Below are 18,670 nucleotides of genomic sequence, written 5' to 3'. Positions count from 1 at the left end.
CATGAAACAATACTTATGGTGCTTCTGTTGTTGGAGATTATATAAAAAGGTTCTAATGGCCTTCAACCCTGCAAATATAGGCACCTGGTATTGTAGTCATATGCTACATATTTCTTCAACTGTTCTCAAAATTTTGATATGTTTCTAATGATTTTTTCTAGAGACTTTATTCAAAGATAGAGTCATATTGGAGGGTTTAGGATCACAGAAGAATCCTTCATATCATTAATTCATGCTAATATAGCTTAAGGAATGATGTAGAAGTGTGTGGCTTATGTGTTCCTTAAATATAATTCGAAACAATTGATAGGATTTTTTTCTTTTTTCCTTGCTGTGTTTCGAAGTTTCTTAGGAGGAAAAATATATATGTGGCACAAAATAAATAATAAATGTTTAATATCTAATCTGTCACATAATTCTTGTAGTTTGATAAATACAAAACTATTTTAGCAATGTTACATCAGATAAATATTCATTTAAAATTCATCTATGATTTAATAATTTAATATTTGAATTCTATTTATATGTAATTAGTTTAATTTTAAATGTGAAGATATAAATAACTATATTCCTTTGCAAAAACTATTAGGTTTTGTAACATTCAGTAAAGTATCAATACATACCACATAGTAACCCTTGTTACTCTTCTACCCAGAGAAAAATCAGATAACTCCAGATTCTAAACTGGCATTCTGGCTCATGTCTTTAATTACAACATTCATAAGATCTAAGCAGAAATTGTCATGAGTTTATGTCTAGTGTGAGCTATCTAAAAAGAGATTGACAACAACAAACAGTTAATTGTGAGACTACTATTATATCATTTGATCTACTTACTCATGTTGATAAAGAAGTAGTAGGACCTTCTGTCTATTAACAGAATGAAAATAGTCAATGATATAGGTCATTCTAATATCACAGATGGGAGAACCAAGGATATCAACAAATTGGACTCTGGAAGTCCATCTTTCAGGATCAAAATGACTAAGGAAAAGAGAATTTTATGTCAGAGCTAAAGAATAGAGTAAAAATTGCAATTCCTTCATATTTTATTTTATTCCATCTATTGTCAAGTTGGAAATTTATTCATACTTATAATATTCAATCCATAAATGCAAATTTTAGCAGCTTCTAGGCATACAATTGTTACATTTGGGCATACAGGTACAATTGTTAGCATTCTGTCTAAGCTCCACACCTACAGATACCTGGCAACTGCCAGGTGTGCCTGACACTATAAAGGAGCTGCTTGACCACTCCTCACTCACTTGCTTTTGTTCTCTCTTTCTCTTGCTCTTCCCTTCTTCCCCCTTTGTCCCATCTCTCCCCATTCTCCTCTCTCCTTATTTCTAAGTGCTCATGGCCAGCCTCTACTCCTCTCCTTCTCTTCTCTTCTCTTCTCTTCTCTTCTCTTCTCTTCTCTTCTCTTCTCTTCTCTTCTCTTCTCTTCTCTTCTCCTCTCCTTCCTTCCTCCCTCCCTCCCTCCCTCTCTCTCTCCTCTTTCTCTCTGCCTTACCTTACCCTACTGCCTTCTTAAATCCCTCCCCATACCTTGAATAAACTCTATTCTTTACTATACCATCATGTCGCTGGTCCCTCAGGGGGAAGGGATGCCTCAGCATGGACCCATGAGGCACCCCCTTTCCCCATACCTCTATAGAACACAATTCCCCACTCTTTATCCTTTATTAACAATATTGGTGCTGAAAACCATGACCAGGTACATATTCTCTCTTTACCTTTTTATAAACACATCAACAATGGCATTCAGGATATAAGGACAATGTCCTAAATCTCACAAGTCTCATTTACTACTAAATGACTTAAAGTTTAAGGTATGACATTAAATTGATTCCCGTAATAAATACTAATTTTAGAGTGTAAAGTGTGAATTTTACTGTATTTTTAAGAAACATACAAACTAGAAGTTGTGACATCCATATACAAAACTAGAAGGAAATATTAATTTAAAGTTTTAAGAGAGAAAATAGTCTAAATTTACCATGACATGATTAAAATATGGAAATTCAAAGGTACTTGGTATAGTCATATCAATTACCCCTTGGGCAAGATTTACAGTTAGATGGGAAACCAGGAAACAGGATAACATTTGAAATGTAAATTAAAATATCCAATAAAAAAATCTACATTTGTAAGATAAATATGATTTACCTAAACATTTATTTTTTTGAAAATTTTATATAAAATATATACTAAGTGAAACACACAGACACATACATAGGAACAAAAATATTAAATCAAAAAAGCATAAAAACAAAGCAAAATAAAACATGGTGTCCATTTTGTGTTTACCAACTACTCCTGGGCGTGTGTCATTGATAAACAAGTAACACTCCATTGGAGAAAGATTTTCTGCTTCCCAGCAGGTGCCAATCACAAATAACATCTTGATTAGTAGTGGGAATTTGTGTCAAATTCCCTTTTCCCTGCTGTGATTCTGTTTGCTTAAATGTGTGCACGTCTTATTGGTGCTGCCTCAGTGTTTAGGGCATACATTTATCAATACCCTTGTGTCTGGAAGATGTTACTTCCTTAGCCACCTGGCAAACTTTCTACCTCCTCATCCACACGGAACCCTGAATACTGAGGGGAGGAGTTTGGTAAAGACATCCCACTTAGGTCTTAAGGCTCTGAAGATTCTCACTCTGCCTACTGGGCAGTTTGTATGTTTGTTTTTTTACCATCAATTGCCAGGAGAAACCTCTCTGTGAGGGTTGAGTTAGGCACTATATATAAAGCAATATGTCGTTAGGACTCATTTGTTGCTATGTCTCTTTGGAATAACAGTAGTAGGTTTATACAAGGTCCCATAACCTATCTACTTTTGGGGTTAGGAGTACTTTTGCATTTCCAAGTATGGGTATCATCTCATGGAGTAGGCATAAAAATAAAACTAAAAAAATATTTTTGGTTATTCACACATTTGCTCTCATACTCCACCAGCATGTATTTCTTGCTGTCAGATATTTGTTACATGTTGAATATGGTGATATTAATGATTACTTTTCTTCCTTAGTAAAATGCAGAGTACCTTAGAAAAATAAGAATGCTAGTCTATATGAGTGAAGCAACTAGTTGAATGCTAGATCAATTTTACGTTTCATGGCATAAATGAAAGGTGTCTTCACCATTAGCTTGTGGATCATAACCTATAGCTTATGCTGTTTGCTTGGAAGATGGTTTATGGGGACTATTTGAACAACAACTAAGTATATTTTTTAAGTCAAGAGCAGTTTTATTCAATTACAGAAAAAAAGATTTTCTTTTTTTTTTTTGGTTCTTTTTTTCGGAGCTGGGGACAGAAAAAAAGATTTTCAAAAAAGAACCATATAAGTAAAAGAATATGAAGTAAAAATTATTTACATATTTGTACTGACACTGGGTATTTATATAAACATATTCATACAATCATCAATCTATTCCTAGAAAAAATTTTAACTCATTTTTCATGAAGAGAAGAAAAACATTAATAATATAAAATTTTAATGTGCTTTTGGAAGTAACAAGTAGGTTGAAGCATATGCATTTAATGTTTGAATAGGAAGAGGATATTTGTCAAGAAAAATTATCAAAGTATGTAATGAAATTTTTCTTATCCAGGCACTAATCCAGGAATTATGAACTTTAAAGTTGAAGATTTTATATGGAGGTAATGAAGCAGAAGATACCCTGAAACTTCCTTAGTATTGATGAACAGGAGATTTTCTGAGACCCTGGGACAATCAATAAAAGCAGAAAGCATAGAAGCATTAAACCAAGAACAAAACAAAACTATAGTTTAAAAAAATATTTACCAGGTTCACAGATTTTCAAAACAAACAAGAAAAAGAATAAATGTGTAGAAAGCATTCCGTTCCAAAATAAAATATACTTCACCATCATTGAGATTTTAAGCACAGTAACAATTAAAATTTAAAATAAAATATTTCACCCTAAACACAGAAAAATGTATGAAATGAATTTTTTTGTGGAAATGTAAAATGAAAATTAACACCAAAAATCCAAAATTAAAACAATGCAAAGATTTCTATAGTAAAATTAATAACATCAATAACTTTCATAAGTAACAACTTCATTCTGATGATTTTTATTGATAAATTTATTCAAACATATAAGCAAAAATATTAGTTCTACATTTTTTCCTCATAGAAAAACATGAATAACTATAAAAAGATTACTGGTTTGTAAGGATGATTGCACCATTTTTGTCACTGCATTTCTGTTAGACAGGAACAATTTTTTTCATTTTTTATTGAATATTTTATCTACATTTCAAATATTATCCCCCTTCCTGGTGTCCCTTATGAAAATCCCCTATCCCATCTCCCTACACCTGGCTCCATGAGGCTCCTCCCTGACCTACTCACCCACATCCTTCCACCTCTCCAACCTGGCATGTCCCTACCCTGGGGTATCTAGCCTTCACAGGACCAAGGACCTCTCCTCCCATTGTGCACAATGAGGCCATTCTCTGGTACATATGCAGGTGGAGCCATGGGTTGCTCCAAGTATATATTTTGGTTGGTGGTTTCATCCCTGGGAACTCTGGGGTGTCTAGTTAGTTGTTTGAGATTGTTGTTCTTCCTATGGGGTTGCAAACCCCCTCAGCTACCTCAATTCCTTCTTTAACTACTCCACTGTGTAGTTGAACTCAACTACTCTATTGAACCCAATTCAGATCAATGGTTACTTTATCTTCTTATTTCCTCCCGGGAGTATTGTGTTTCCCCTTCTAAGAAGTACTGAAGCATCATCACTTATGACTTTCTTCTTCTTGAGCTTCATGTGGTTTATAAATTGAATGTTGAGTATTCCAAGCTTTTGAACAATATCCACTTATCAGTGAGTACATACCATGTGTGTGCCTAAGAATTTCATATAGTCATACAGTTTTTAATAGCTGAGTAGTACTCCATTGTATAAATGTACCACATTTTCTGTATCCCATCCTCTATTGAATGGCATCTGGGTTCTTTACAGCTCTGGCTATTATACAAAAGGCTTCTATGAACAGAGTGGAATATGTGTCCTTGCTATTAGTTCGAGCATCTTTACGGTATATGCCCAGGATTGATTGATATAGCTAGGTCCTCAGGTACTACAATATGCAGTTTTCTCAGTAACTGCCAGACTGATTTCCAGAATGGTTGTACCATCTTGCAATCCCACCAACAATGGAGGAGTATTGCTCTTTCTCCACATTCTCACCAGCAGGTACTCTCACCTGAGTTTTTGATCTTAGCCATTCTTACTGGTGTGAGGTGGAATCTCAGTGTTGTTTTGATTTGCATTTCCCCGAAGACTAAGGATGTTGAACATTTCTTTAGGTCCTTCTAGACTATTTGATATTCTTCAGTTGAGAATTCTTTGTTTAGCTCTGTATCCCATTTTTAATAGGATTATTTGGTTCTCTGGAGTCTGACTTCTTGAGTTCTTTGTATATATTGGATATTAGCCCTCTTTTCAGGTGTAGGATTGGTAAAGATATTTTCCAAATATGTTGGTTGTCATTTTATTGTATTGACAGTGTTCTTTGCCTTACAGAAGCTTGGCAATATTATGAGGTCCCATTTGTCTATGTTGAGCATAAGCCATTGGTGTTCTGTTAAGGAAAATTTCCCCTCTCCCTATGTGTTCCTGGCTCTTCCCCACTTTTTCTTCTATTAGTCTGAATGTATCTGGTTTGATGTGGAGGTCCCTGATCCACTTGGACTTAAGCTTTGTACAGGATGATAAGCATGGATTGATCTGCATTCTTCTACATGTTGACCTCCAGTTGAACCAGCACCATTTGCTGAAAATGCTATTTTTCTTCCATTGGATGGTTTTGGCTCCTTTGTCAAAGATCAAGTGACCATAGGTGTGTGGCTTCATTTCTGGATCTTCAATTCTACTCCATTGTTCTCCCTGTCTGTCTCTGTACCAATACCATGCAGTTTTTATCACAATTGCTCTGTAATACAGCTTGAAGTTAGGAATGGTGATTTCCCAGAAGTTCTTTTATTGTTGAGGATAGTTTTTGCTACCCTGGGGTTTTTGTTATTCCAAATGAATTTGCAAATTGCTCTGTCTAAATCTACAAATAATTGCATTGGAGTTTTGATGAGTATTGCATTGAATTTGTAGATTGCTTTTAGCAAAATGGCCATTTTTACTATATCAATCCTGCCAATTCATGAGAAGTCTTTCCATCTTTTGAGATCTTCAATTTCTTTCTTCAGAGACTCGATGCTCTTGTCATACAGACCTTTCACACCCATGGTTAGAGTCCCACCAAGGTATTTTTATATTATTTGTGAATATTATGAAGGGTGTCATTTCCCCAATTTTTCTCAGTCTGTTAATCCTTTGAGAGAGGAAGGCTGTTGTAGGAGTGGGTGGAGAACCAGAGCCCTAGGCACAGGTGCAAGTTGGAAGGAATCCACTCCTCTATCGGGCGGGGTTTGGGTTTCCCTGGTTCATGTGGGGTTCCCAGTTACACTGGGTGTTGAGAAAGATGTGGCCTCTACTGTTATCTTGAGTGTTTCAGAGGTCCAGTGCTCCTGATTGTGTCAGATCTCCTGCGATTCGAGGTTCTTCTGTGATATTGTCATCTTGTGATCCTGGGCAGTTCAAAGCACTCTGTTCCTGGTGGTGTTAGAGCGCCTGAGAGTTGGGCTTCTTCTGAGTGTTGTGGGAGTGGGTGAGGAGCCAGTGCCTAAGGTCTGCTCCAGACACTCTTTCACACTGGAAGGGACTCGTGCCCCTGACTGGAAGGGTTACCTGTGTCCCTGGATTCTGTGGGACCCAGTTATTCCAGAGACTTGATGTGTGAAGGTAGGGTATTACTGAGGGTGCTCACACCCACTCAGAGGAGAAGGGGAGGGAAGATGGGAGAAAGGAGTGTGGGAAGGGGTGACCAAAAGAGAGAAACTAAGCAGGATATAAAGTGAATAATAATAATAATAATAATAATAATAATAATAATAATAATAATAATAATTTTAAAATAAAGGAACATAAATTATTCTCACTTTAAATAAAGCAAATGTAACTAATTTAGATTATTCTATAGGAATTATTTACTAACTAAAAGTTGTACATTAACCTTAATTTTGTACATTGTTAAATGTGTTTGAAATTTATTTTCAGGTCAATTTGCTTTGTAACTAAATTTTTACATGTGTATATAATTTACCCCTTATAGTCATTGAACAATCTTTTGGGTTTTATTTTGTGAATATTTGTATTCTCCTTTTTCAACCAAGCAAGTTTGTTTCTTAATAATAAATCCCAATTTTTGTATGATCTGTGACTGTTTAAGTTTTCAGAGTGAAGAGTTTTAGGATGTGTATATGAGAATGGATTTGAATTTGATTCTAACATTCATATGAAGCCTTTGTTGGACACACTGTAACATACATGGAATAACAGTGTAGGAATATAGATATATTGCACTATTTATTACTATATCTGACCCTTCCTCTAAGCAAGCACTTGTATAAATTGTTAGGCTTGCCAATGTGAATACAAAATAAGTCTGGTAAAAATATCCCTAGATATTTCCTTCTCAAGTACAGAATATCCAAAGGGATTTGCTAATTGAATTGTTACAGGCATGGCTGAGCAGGTAAAGTACTGTGGTTCTATGTGTTCAGGGATTAACTGTGTTTCATTATGTCAACCAAGACTGATTGCCAAAAGAAGAATGTGTGTCACAGTTTAAAACATTTAGTCTCCATGGGGGTTGGTACACTGTTGATGTAGTGATAATTGAAGTTTACAAGCAAGGCCACTATGTCCTTATTTTAGTGGAGAAATTTATAATGAATAGGAAACCAGAACAGGACCATTTTTATTCATGATCACGTAATTTCCAAATGAATGCAATAATTGTATCATGAATAATATTTGTTATTTTGAGAATTGCTTATGAGCCTAACGCATCATTTGAAGTCTGTGAAAAGGAATAGAGACCTTTTTTGTTGTTTTTCTATGAGGTGGGTCCAATCTAGGGCCTTAGACATCCTAGGCAAGTATTCTGCCTTTTGAACTTCAGCCTCAGCACCATAATATAAACATTAAGTTAAACCTTAACATGCAAGAACCTGAAGGTTACTTGGAGAGTACAAGTTTGAGGATTGATGTCTATGTGCAGGTGAGGGCAGGCACAAGATAAGGCAAGGCTTGTGATTGGGCAGTGTAAAAAAGAAGGCGTGGACAGAGTTTTTGAAAGGCAGAAGACAGAGGAGAGAGAGGAAGATCCAAGATGGAAGCATATAAGGACAACTCAGGTCCCCTTGACTTTAAATGGCCACAGGCAGCTAGAGATATTTCCGTAGGGATAGATAAGGACAGGACAATCTGTCTTATGTGGGTGAGTCGTTTATATCAATTATCCATTGGCTCTGAGTTTATTGCGTGGACGTTTTGTGGGTGAGGATTTACTGATATAGATGAGATTTATAAATTACGAGCTCCTAGAGTTTTGATTTGGTTAGGTTACTGGGAATTGTGACTTTAACCCCAGGAACCGGCTGCAGGGAATGTGAGCAGAGAGCCACAAGATAGGCGGCCACTGCATGGGGGTGGCTATGGAGGCAAAGAGACCACCAGGAACACAGAGTAACAGGCGGGAGCATGGTATGCATTGAGACATATTTTTATTATTTATTTTTAGTTCTTTGTATTTACTATTACACAAGTTAGATATATACATATAAACAATTCTTACACAATCAAAGCATTTCCAGGAAATAACAGCTACCTGCAAAAATTAACATTTTGGAAGGAAAATTGTCAATTAATATAAGTGTCTTTGTACAGGACTTATTCATTCATGATTATTGTAGGCAAGTTGAGAGATAGGCACTAATGGGAGGTGACTAGGTCATAGCTGAAATTTTACTTGAAGAGAAAATTACTGTTCAGTGTGCATGCTGGAAGTCAACCATTGGACTGAGCACAGGGACCCCAGTGGAGGAGTTAGAAAAGGACTGAAGGAGCTGAAGGGGTTTGCAATTCCAAAGGAAGAACAACAATATCAACCAATCAGATCCCTCCAGAGCTCCCAGGGACTAAACCACCAACCAAAGAGTACACATGGAGTGACCTATGGTCCAGCCACACATGTAGCAGATGATGACATTGTCCAGCATCAACAGGAGGAAAAACCCTTGGTTTTGTGAAGACTTGATGTCCCCGTGTAGGGAAATGCCAGGGCACGGAATCGGGAATGGGTGGGTGGGAGTGGGAGCACCCTCACAGAAGAAGGGGAATGGGGAATGGGATAAGAGATTTGTAGAGGGGAAACAGGGAAAGGGGATAACATTTGAAATATAAATAAATAAAATATCCAATAAAAAAAGAAATCCAAGATTGATTATTACAAGGAGAGTGTGTGTTAAAACAAGGCTACTGAAGGAAACCATTGGAGTTGGATTGGTCTAGCTGGCTTGAGAGGCTGCATCTTAAGTTTTGTTCAGGTTACAGTCCATGTGTCCTGGGATACAATGAGGCTTTCAGTTCCTGAGAGAATGATGCGCTCCCTCCGGCAGTGAGTTGTTCAGGCCACTTTGTGTTTTTCCGTATGTTCTCTTAGTAGTCAAGGAGGCAATGAAACTTGACAGGAAAATTGGTCTTAGACATTAATCTTGCATACCCTGAGTACATTACAAACATTGTATCCTGGAAACTATAACTGAATTTATCTTAGTAATTACCATTCTGTGTCTGATAAAGTCATAAGTCTAATTTCCCTATTAAAATAGCTATAGCCTCAGTTGTGTGGTGGCTCCTCCAGCTGATCAGATTTAATTCCTCCCAGTGATATTAGTGACCTTGGCCTGGTAAGTCAGTGCAGGTACAAACAGGCTACTGCTCACTGCTCCCCTTTGCCTGTGCTCGTCTTCCTTCCTCTCTTTTGGCAGGCATGAAACAAACAAACAAACAAAAAAATGGCATTCACAGATGCTGAGCCCAGCTGTGATCATACCCTAAGCCTTGCAGATCTCCAAAAGTGAGCCCAAATATAATACGTTATTTTCTTAAAAATTACTTATTCTTGTTTATTCTAATTAAGAAAATAAGTACACTAAACTATGAAGTTTCTCTTGACCTTTGATTTTTTTTATAACACATCTAGCATTTTGTTGTTTTTTTTTTTATAATGCTGGGTTTTGTTCTCTTGTTTTTACGCATTTTATGTTATATTGATATTATGTTCTATCATATGACTAACATATGGTGTTTGTGTGTGTGTGCTTGTGTGTGTGTGCATGTGTTTGCATGTGCGGTGTGTGTATTGAGAGTTAATGTGCTATTTAGATAAGAATGTTTGTTATTTATTTGGAGTTATTTCTCTTTGCTTTCAAAGAGGAATGAATGTGTTTGATCTTTTCTGAAATGCTTTGTGCCATAAGAATGAGTGATGCACATTTTTTTTAAAAGTTTGACCACTGCAGTTCTATTTACACAACATGGGAGTAGATGTTAGTAAGTAAATTTATGCTTCAGAATATTGGCCCCATAATAACCTTTAACCACCAAATTTCAGTAAGTAGCAGATGACTTATTCATTTTCCAAAAAGCTATAAAGGAGGCTTACATAAGAAGACCAAATGTTTCAAAACAGAAGGTTGAAAAAGAAGCATTTCTTAAACAGTTAACTTCAGTGATGGTATTTTGGATGTAACTCTGAAGAAAATGGTTACATAAGCAAAATACATACATACATACATACATGCATGCATGCATATATACAACATTACATACATATATACATGCATGCATACTACATACATGATACAGTCATACATAATAAATAAACACATACTAAAGAAAAGTTACTTTATATCAAAATAATATGTCACTTTATGAGTAGAGAAGGTAGATTTCTGGTGTATACAAACAAATGCTGGTAGCAATAGCATCAACACAGTAGATTCCCTCACCAGTAAAGAAAGAAAGGGGCACGTTATATGTGGGTCTTGGTGGAAGCTAAGTTAACCCTTCCAGGAAATACTTTTTCAAGCCCACACAAAAGCATCTTTCAGTTGGTTTCAGATCTAGTCAAGTTGACAACCAAGATGAGCCATCACACGTACCTTTCTTTTTCTTTTTTCTTTTTTAATGTGCAAGAAACACTAATTTCTATTCAAGTAATAACAATCACACAGGAGTGTAGTTTGGTCAACTGTGTTTTCCTATCATCACTCTGTCTGCATGCTTACTCGTATAGATGTTGTACATGGTAACCTCTATTCTTCCTCCCCTATTTCACTTATCTCTCTATTGATGATAATCACTGTTTTCCCATCTACTGAAGCATACTACCTTTATTTATTTTAAGGTGCATAATTTTAATTTTACAGATGTCTGGAAGATGCTGGCTAAACACTCAATTAAAAATATCACAGATATTTCGAACTTTTTGAGGCTTAGGAATTTCCTAATTTATTTTGCTCAGAGAAGTAGTGAGATATCTTGATGTGAAGAGGTTTACTGTGGGTTCTTCAGGGAAATAAAAATGGGTTTTGGGAGCTCTTATGTGTACTGAAATACTTTGTGGTTGCCATAGAGATAACCTCTATCTGCACATTTTGTTCAATTCTCCAAGGAGAGGAAGCATGGGAACTATATAGGATTTGGACACTGAATGATAGAAGGATTTTTTAAAATAATTTTTATTATAGCAGATGCAAGCAAGGAATGTAACAAAAATGCTATCAGTTTAGTAAATCAGCCAAGGTCATAAACTATATTGCTAACATATTTTGTCTATTTAGATAACATAGCAGTTAGAAATGGAAGGGATTCTCTACACAGCTTCTCTATTCCTTAATTATGTTATGTGTCCTTATCATTTATCTTCCTTGAATATTTTTCAATGCTTAATTAAATTACTTCCAATTAAAATAAGAACTTTTAAAATATATGTTTCATGGTATAAAATAATGTAGTTAATGTATGGAAGTAAAAAAAACCCCAAGGGCCAGTGCAGCTTCATAAGTGATTTTGCCTCTGTCTTAACAAATCTAGTCTTACAAGAGTTACATTGATTTTTTGAAATGACCTAGACATCATCTAATGTTTCTACTGCCTCTCAATAGAGACACAACAGTTATAAAATTTCAATATGGGTTCACCATGGGCTTTAGACAATTTGAAACTGATTTCCTCTCGAACCTATCTTTCCCGCAGTGGAAAGTATGCTGTCATTCCACCCCAGCACTACCAAAATTATTCGGTTGTCCCAGATTCAACTCAAAAGTCCATATGTAAGACTATGAAACACAAAGAAATCAAATTTCAATGACCCAACAATGGAAGAAGATAGGCAAGAACTTATTATTTAATGCAGAAGAAAGTGTTATGGTGCCAACAACAGTCCCCAAATAACTCTGGATCCCAACAGGAAAGATGTTAAAAATTCAAACATAATTATTATTTACATCAAGTTTCATAGTCTCAACAAACTCTTGTGTAGAAATCTCTTAAATGCCAGCAGACAAACTATTTCTTTGCTGAATTTAGTTAGAATTTAATGATGTTACATTGACATAACATATTAGTGTCAAAACATTTTTTTCTGAGAGAAGTGGTCTGCTGAAGGATCTTATTATTTGGGGGCCCAAGTAGTGGGTCTCCATGCTTGACAGCATCTGTTGGGTCTTTGAACATAATAGTATCAATTTCAAACCTAGAGGATGCATGCTTCTCCCAAAGCACTTGCAGTTTTGGGGCTTCTAGAATTGGCATCATAAGGGTATGCCTCCAGGGTTACATCACTAAGTAAACTTGGATCTGCTTGAATTGTAGCTACAGTAAAGGAATATTATACCAGGGTGAAATAGGAAGCTTTGGCATTAAAGTTTCCTGTCTTCAAAATCCTGCTGCTTTGAACTAGTAACAGAAAGTAGTGTTTCAGTGATCTCCAAATTCATCCATGATTTTATAAAATTTAGCTCTTATAATCAACAATTAATTTTAAAAACATGTTATGATTTATCTAGCTTCTCCAGTGAAATTTAAATATTTTTATTTGAAGAATATTTTAGTGTGGTATTAGAGATTTCTACAAGTTCCCTAGTGAACTCATAGTCTCTTCTTCGGAAAGATTTTATTTGTTTGAGGCAGCATCTTAATTTATAGCTGCTTGGAACTTACTAGATAGTTCAGGATAGCCTCAAACTCATCGTAACATCATGCCTCAGACATGCATATCATATCAGGGAGGCATCATAGCAAGCATGGTAATCAACTGTTTTTAATATTTTTATTTTAGAAGAGCCATTTATGTATTAAATCTCATTTTATATTTCTTTTTTTTTTTTTTTTTTTTTTTTTTAGAATCAACCAATTGAAATGACTATTTATTGGCTAAACGTGATGCTAAATTAGGTAATATCGACATAGATTTTTTTTTTTCCTTGAACATTTTTTTTATATTTTTTTTTATTAACTTGAGTATTTCTTATATACATTTCGAGTGTTATTCCCTTTCCCGGTTTCCGGGCAAACATCCCCCTCCCCCCTCCCCTTCCTTATGGGTGTTCCCCTCCCAACCCTCCCCCCATTGCCGCCCTCCCCCCATAGACTAGTTCACTGTGGGTTCAGTCTTAGCAGGACCCAGGGCTTCCCCTTCCACTGGTGCTCTTACTAGGATATTCATTGCTACCTATGGGGTCAGAGTCCAGGGTCAGTCCATGTATAGTCTTTAGGTAGTGGCTTAGTCCCTGGAAGCTCTGGTTGCTTGGCATTGTTGTACTTTTGGGGTCTCGAGCCCCTTCAAGCTCTTCCAGTTCTTTCTCTGATTCCTTCAATAGGGGACCTATTCTCAGTTCAGTGGTTTGCTGCTGGCATTCGCCTCTATATTTGCTGTATTCTGGCTGTGTCTCTCAGGAGCGATCTACATCCGGCTCCTGTCGGTCTGCACTTCTTTGCTTCATCCATCTTGTCTAATTGGGTGGCTGTATATGTATGGGCCACATGTGGGGCAGGCTCTGAATGGGTGTTCCTTCAGTCTCTGTTTTAATCTTTGCCTCTCCCTTCCCTGCCAAGGGTATTCTTTTTCCCCATTTAAAGAAGGAGTGAAGCATTCACATTTTGATCATCCGTCTTGAGTTTCGTTTGTTCTAGGGATCTAGGGTAATTCAAGCATTTGGGCTAATAGCCACTTATCAATGAGTGCATACCATGTATGTCTTTCTGTGATTGGGTTAGCTCACTCAGGATGATATTTTCCAGTTCCAACCATTTGCCTACGAATTTCATAAACTCGTTGTTTTTGATAGCTGAGTAATATTCCATTGTGTAGATGTACCACATTTTCTGTATCCATTCCTCTGTTGAAGGGCATCTGGGTTCTTTCCAGCTTCTGGCTATTATAAATAAGGCTGCGATGAACATAGTGGAGCACGTGTCTCTTTTATATGTTGAGGCATCTTTTGGGTATATGCCCAAGAGAGGTATAGCTGGATCATCAGGCAGTTCAATGTCCAATTTTCTGAGGAACCTCCAGACTGATTTCCAGAATGGTTTTACCAGTCTGCAATCCCACCAACAATGGAGGAGTGTTCCTCTTTCTCCACATCCTCGCCAGCATCTGCTGTCACCTGAGTTTTTGATCTTAGCCAATCGCACTGGTGTGAGGTGAAATCTCAGGGTTGTTTTGATTTGCATTTCCCTTATGACTAAAGATGTTGAACATTTCTTTAGGTGTTTCTCAGCCATTCGGCATTCCTCAGCTGTGAATTCTTTGTTTAGCTCTGAACCCCATTTTTTAATAGGGTTATTTGTTTCCCTGCGGTCTAACTTCTTGAGTTCTTTGTATATTTTGGATATAAGGCCTCTATCTGTTGTAGGATTGGTAAAGATCTTTTCCCAATCTGTTGGTTGCCGTTTTGTCCTAACCACAGTGTCCTTTGCCTTACAGAAGCTTTGCAGTTTTATGAGATCCCATTTGTCGATTCTTGATCTTAGAGCATAAGCCATTGGTGTTTTGTTCAGGAAATTTTTTCCAGTGCCCATGTGTTCCAGATGCTTCCCTAGTTTTTCTTCTATTAGTTTGAGTGTGTCTGGTTTGATGTGGAGGTCCTTGATCCACTTGGACTTAAGCTTTGTACAGGGTGATAAGGATGGATCGATCTGCATTCTTCTACATGTTGCCCTCCAGTTGAACCAGCACCATTTGCTGAAAATACTATCTTTTTTCCATTGGATGGTTTTGGCTCCTTTGTCAAAAATCAAGTGACCATAGGTGTGTGGGTTCATTTCTGGGTCTTCAATTCTATTCTTCGGAAAGATTTTATTTGTTTGAGGCAGCATCTTAATTTATAGCTGCTTGGAACTTACTAGATAGTTCAGGATAGCCTCAAACTCATCGTAACATCATGCCTCAGACATGCATATCATATCAGGGAGGCATCATAGCAAGCATGGTAATCAACTGTTTTTAATATTTTTATTTTAGAAGAGCCATTTATGTATTAAATCTCATTTTATATTTCAATCAAGCTCTATATTTGTTTTATTTTTATAAAACATCTATCTATTTTATTTTTATAATGCTTTGATACAGAAAAAACAGAACTCTTTATATGACAGAGCATTGAAATTGCTTATACTCTTGAAATATGTAATATAGATTTCTAAAATTGTATTTACTTTGCAGGTTGGAATCTTATCCGTGGTTAACACAAACTGACGCAAACTGTTATGACACATTCATTTTATGAGGTTGTTTTACATTTTTTGTCTGCCCGCCTGAGAGTCAGATACATCTGGCAACTCATTTAAGTCAGCGACATTTATTAATCACTTCCCATTATTTCAGTTATGATGTATGATGGCTTTCACACTGGTGAGATTTCAAAAGTATCTAAAACTGATGAGTCCCATTTCCTCATTTGAAATCTATTATGAAATGCTCTCCTGAGAACACAGCCACCTGTGTCCTGTTAGCAGCTTCTGGTCATCTGGAGTTCCTGAGTGGAGAAATGAAGTATTCATTTCCTTGAGCTACTTGTTCTTCAAGATGCCCTTCACCTGAATTGGCCTAGATGCTATTATTAATACATGTTATGTTTATTTTTTAATAATTTGTCTTGATATGTTTCTCAAATATTTAACTATTTGAAATCAGGAATTCAAGTGTTCTATCTATCTATCTATCATCATCATGTATCTATCTATCCATCATCTATCTATGTAAATACACAAGTCAAATGAAGAAAATTAATAATTGATCTCATTAGTTAATCAAATGTTTGCATTTATTCCAGAATAATTATGGCTCTTATAAACATAAAACAAGAGGGAAGTTCTAGTGAATACAGTGTGATAGAAGAATATAAATCCATATCACATTGTTTTAAACATATTATTCTTTTAGACATAAAGCAGTTATACATGGAACAGAAATAGTTTATATAATATTTTATTTTGTTACTTGAAGCTAAGAAAACATTTATTTTTTTGTTTTTTCCTTCCAAATTTTTGGTTATTATATATTTATGACAAAATGATGACACCAAAAGATATTGAAAGAAAATAAATAAATTAAATGAAATCTTTCAGGAGTGTTATTTCTAGCTAACAAATTCCCAAATACTCAGCACATAAATTTCACATCCTTCTTGTTACAACAATCTCAATATTTTCACATAAACAAAGTAAATATTTAGAAAATGTTTTCTTCTAGCAACTACGAAGAAGTGTTTTAAAACTCAAGTATAACATGAAATACCTTTGAAATACTAGAATTATAAGAAATCCTTTGGGTAAAAAATTATACCTAACACAATATATTTTGACAAAATACATATACTTTTTTACATTTCTCCTTGCTAAGGCCAAAGAAGAAACTTGAAAAAGATTTATTGAAGCTCAGTGTTCAATATGCCATCTCAGGAAAGCTGCGAAGATATGAAAAGATGTTGAAAGGTAAGCATGATAGCAGTTGCAGGCCGCGCCCTGGTCATGTGTTTTCTGTGCTCTAGGAAGAGAGGATCAACAGGAAATGGTTCAGGATACAAAGTCTCATGGCTTGTCCCAGTTAGCTCACTTTCTTCACTGAGTCTGCACTTTCTAAGGGGTCCATAACTTTGGTAAACAGCGCCACAATCTAGGAGACCAACACTCAAACGTCTGAGTCTATGGGAGATACTTAACACTTCATACAGAATACATGGATATCTTTCATTCCGGTAGTTAATAGGCTATCACAAGTTCTTCTTACTTCACTTAGTTATTGTGTTTCTTACTCTGTCCTGCTCTGTAAAGCATGCCTTTTGCAAAATTCACTTTTACCTTCTCTACCTTATGCATTGTAAGTCACTTTGTTACAAACATACTCATGCTTATGGATATCATTTACCAGTTTCTTGAACTAAATTACCCACAATTAATTTATTTTCTTAAGCCTTTCACAACTGCATACTCAGAGTGTTCCAATTACAGGGTGTAGAGATGGCTGCGCCTAACTGTTAGAAAGGTCAGAAGAGTCTGATATCTAAAATAGAAGCAATAATTCAAGATAATTGGATGTGCATAGCCATCTGGGCCAGATGATTTATAAACTAGAAAGGAGTCACTTATAAATATGTTGACAGTAGGTTCCTCTCCAAAATCCATGGACTCACCAGCCTCGGTAGCTGGCTAAATTTATAGTGACAGAAATGAATTTCCTCCAATTGAGTAGATCTTAAGGCTAATTAGGTGACTGCAGCTTATCTTCAGAATATAAGTGCCAATATTGTACCAAAAAGAATATCTTTACCTGTTGTTCAGCTAATGAGACATATGCAATTACTTTGAGTACTTTCATTTTAGAATGTGCTAAGCTATATCCCATCATTTAACTTATTAATTGTATTTCACAATAGAGTCCTTTGGACAGCACTGTTTGAGTTCCTACAGACAAAATATTCCAAAAGGAACTGTAACAACTCCCTGTAGCAGTAAATGATATAAACAAACATGTGACACCAACCCAGGCTATTAGAGGCACCGGAGAGAAATCTGGCATCTGTGGGGTATTTTCATCTCAATGAGCAAAACGTTTTCACCTGACTCACTAAATACCCAATTTTCATCCCACCTTACCACTGGTTACTTTCTCTCTGCTGTGAACTCTGCTCACATTCCCAGCAACCATCTCCTGTGATTATTCCCGCAATTCCCAGTATCCCGGGAAAATCAAAACTCTAGAAGCTTGTAAAAATCCACCCCTTATGAAATATTCATAGCTACTTGTGGCCACTTAAAGCCACACAGATCTGGGTGGTTCTTCTCAGAGGTCAGCTTGGTTCTTCCCCTCTCTCCTCTGTCTCCTGCCTTTCAAAAATCCTGCCCCCACCTTTCCTTTTCCCTGCCCAATCACAGACCTTGCCTTATCTTGTGGCTGCCCTCACTTGCATATAGACACCAATTCACACCTCCCTTTTAAAATTCTATCTATATCTACGTTACTGCTGTACTTTTTAATATTCTCTTTGAAATTGAATGATAACAGATTTGTATACAAGTTTAGTTATTTAATGAACTTTTTTAAAAAATGCAATGTTTCAGTAAAACAAATACTACAATCATGTGTTTATTAGTGCAGCTGTTTGTCAGATTGTATTGTGGACAGTTGGATTTTAGTTCAGCGAATGCCTTCCCAAAAATC

The sequence above is a fragment of the Rattus norvegicus genome, chromosome 11 (genome assembly GCF_021556685.1).
Source record: "Rattus norvegicus strain SHRSP/BbbUtx chromosome 11, alternate assembly SHRSP_T2T, whole genome shotgun sequence".
NCBI lineage: Eukaryota > Metazoa > Chordata > Mammalia > Rodentia > Muridae > Rattus > Rattus norvegicus.
The sequence above is the reverse complement of the archived record's forward strand: the minus strand, read 5'-3'. Positions refer to the sequence as shown.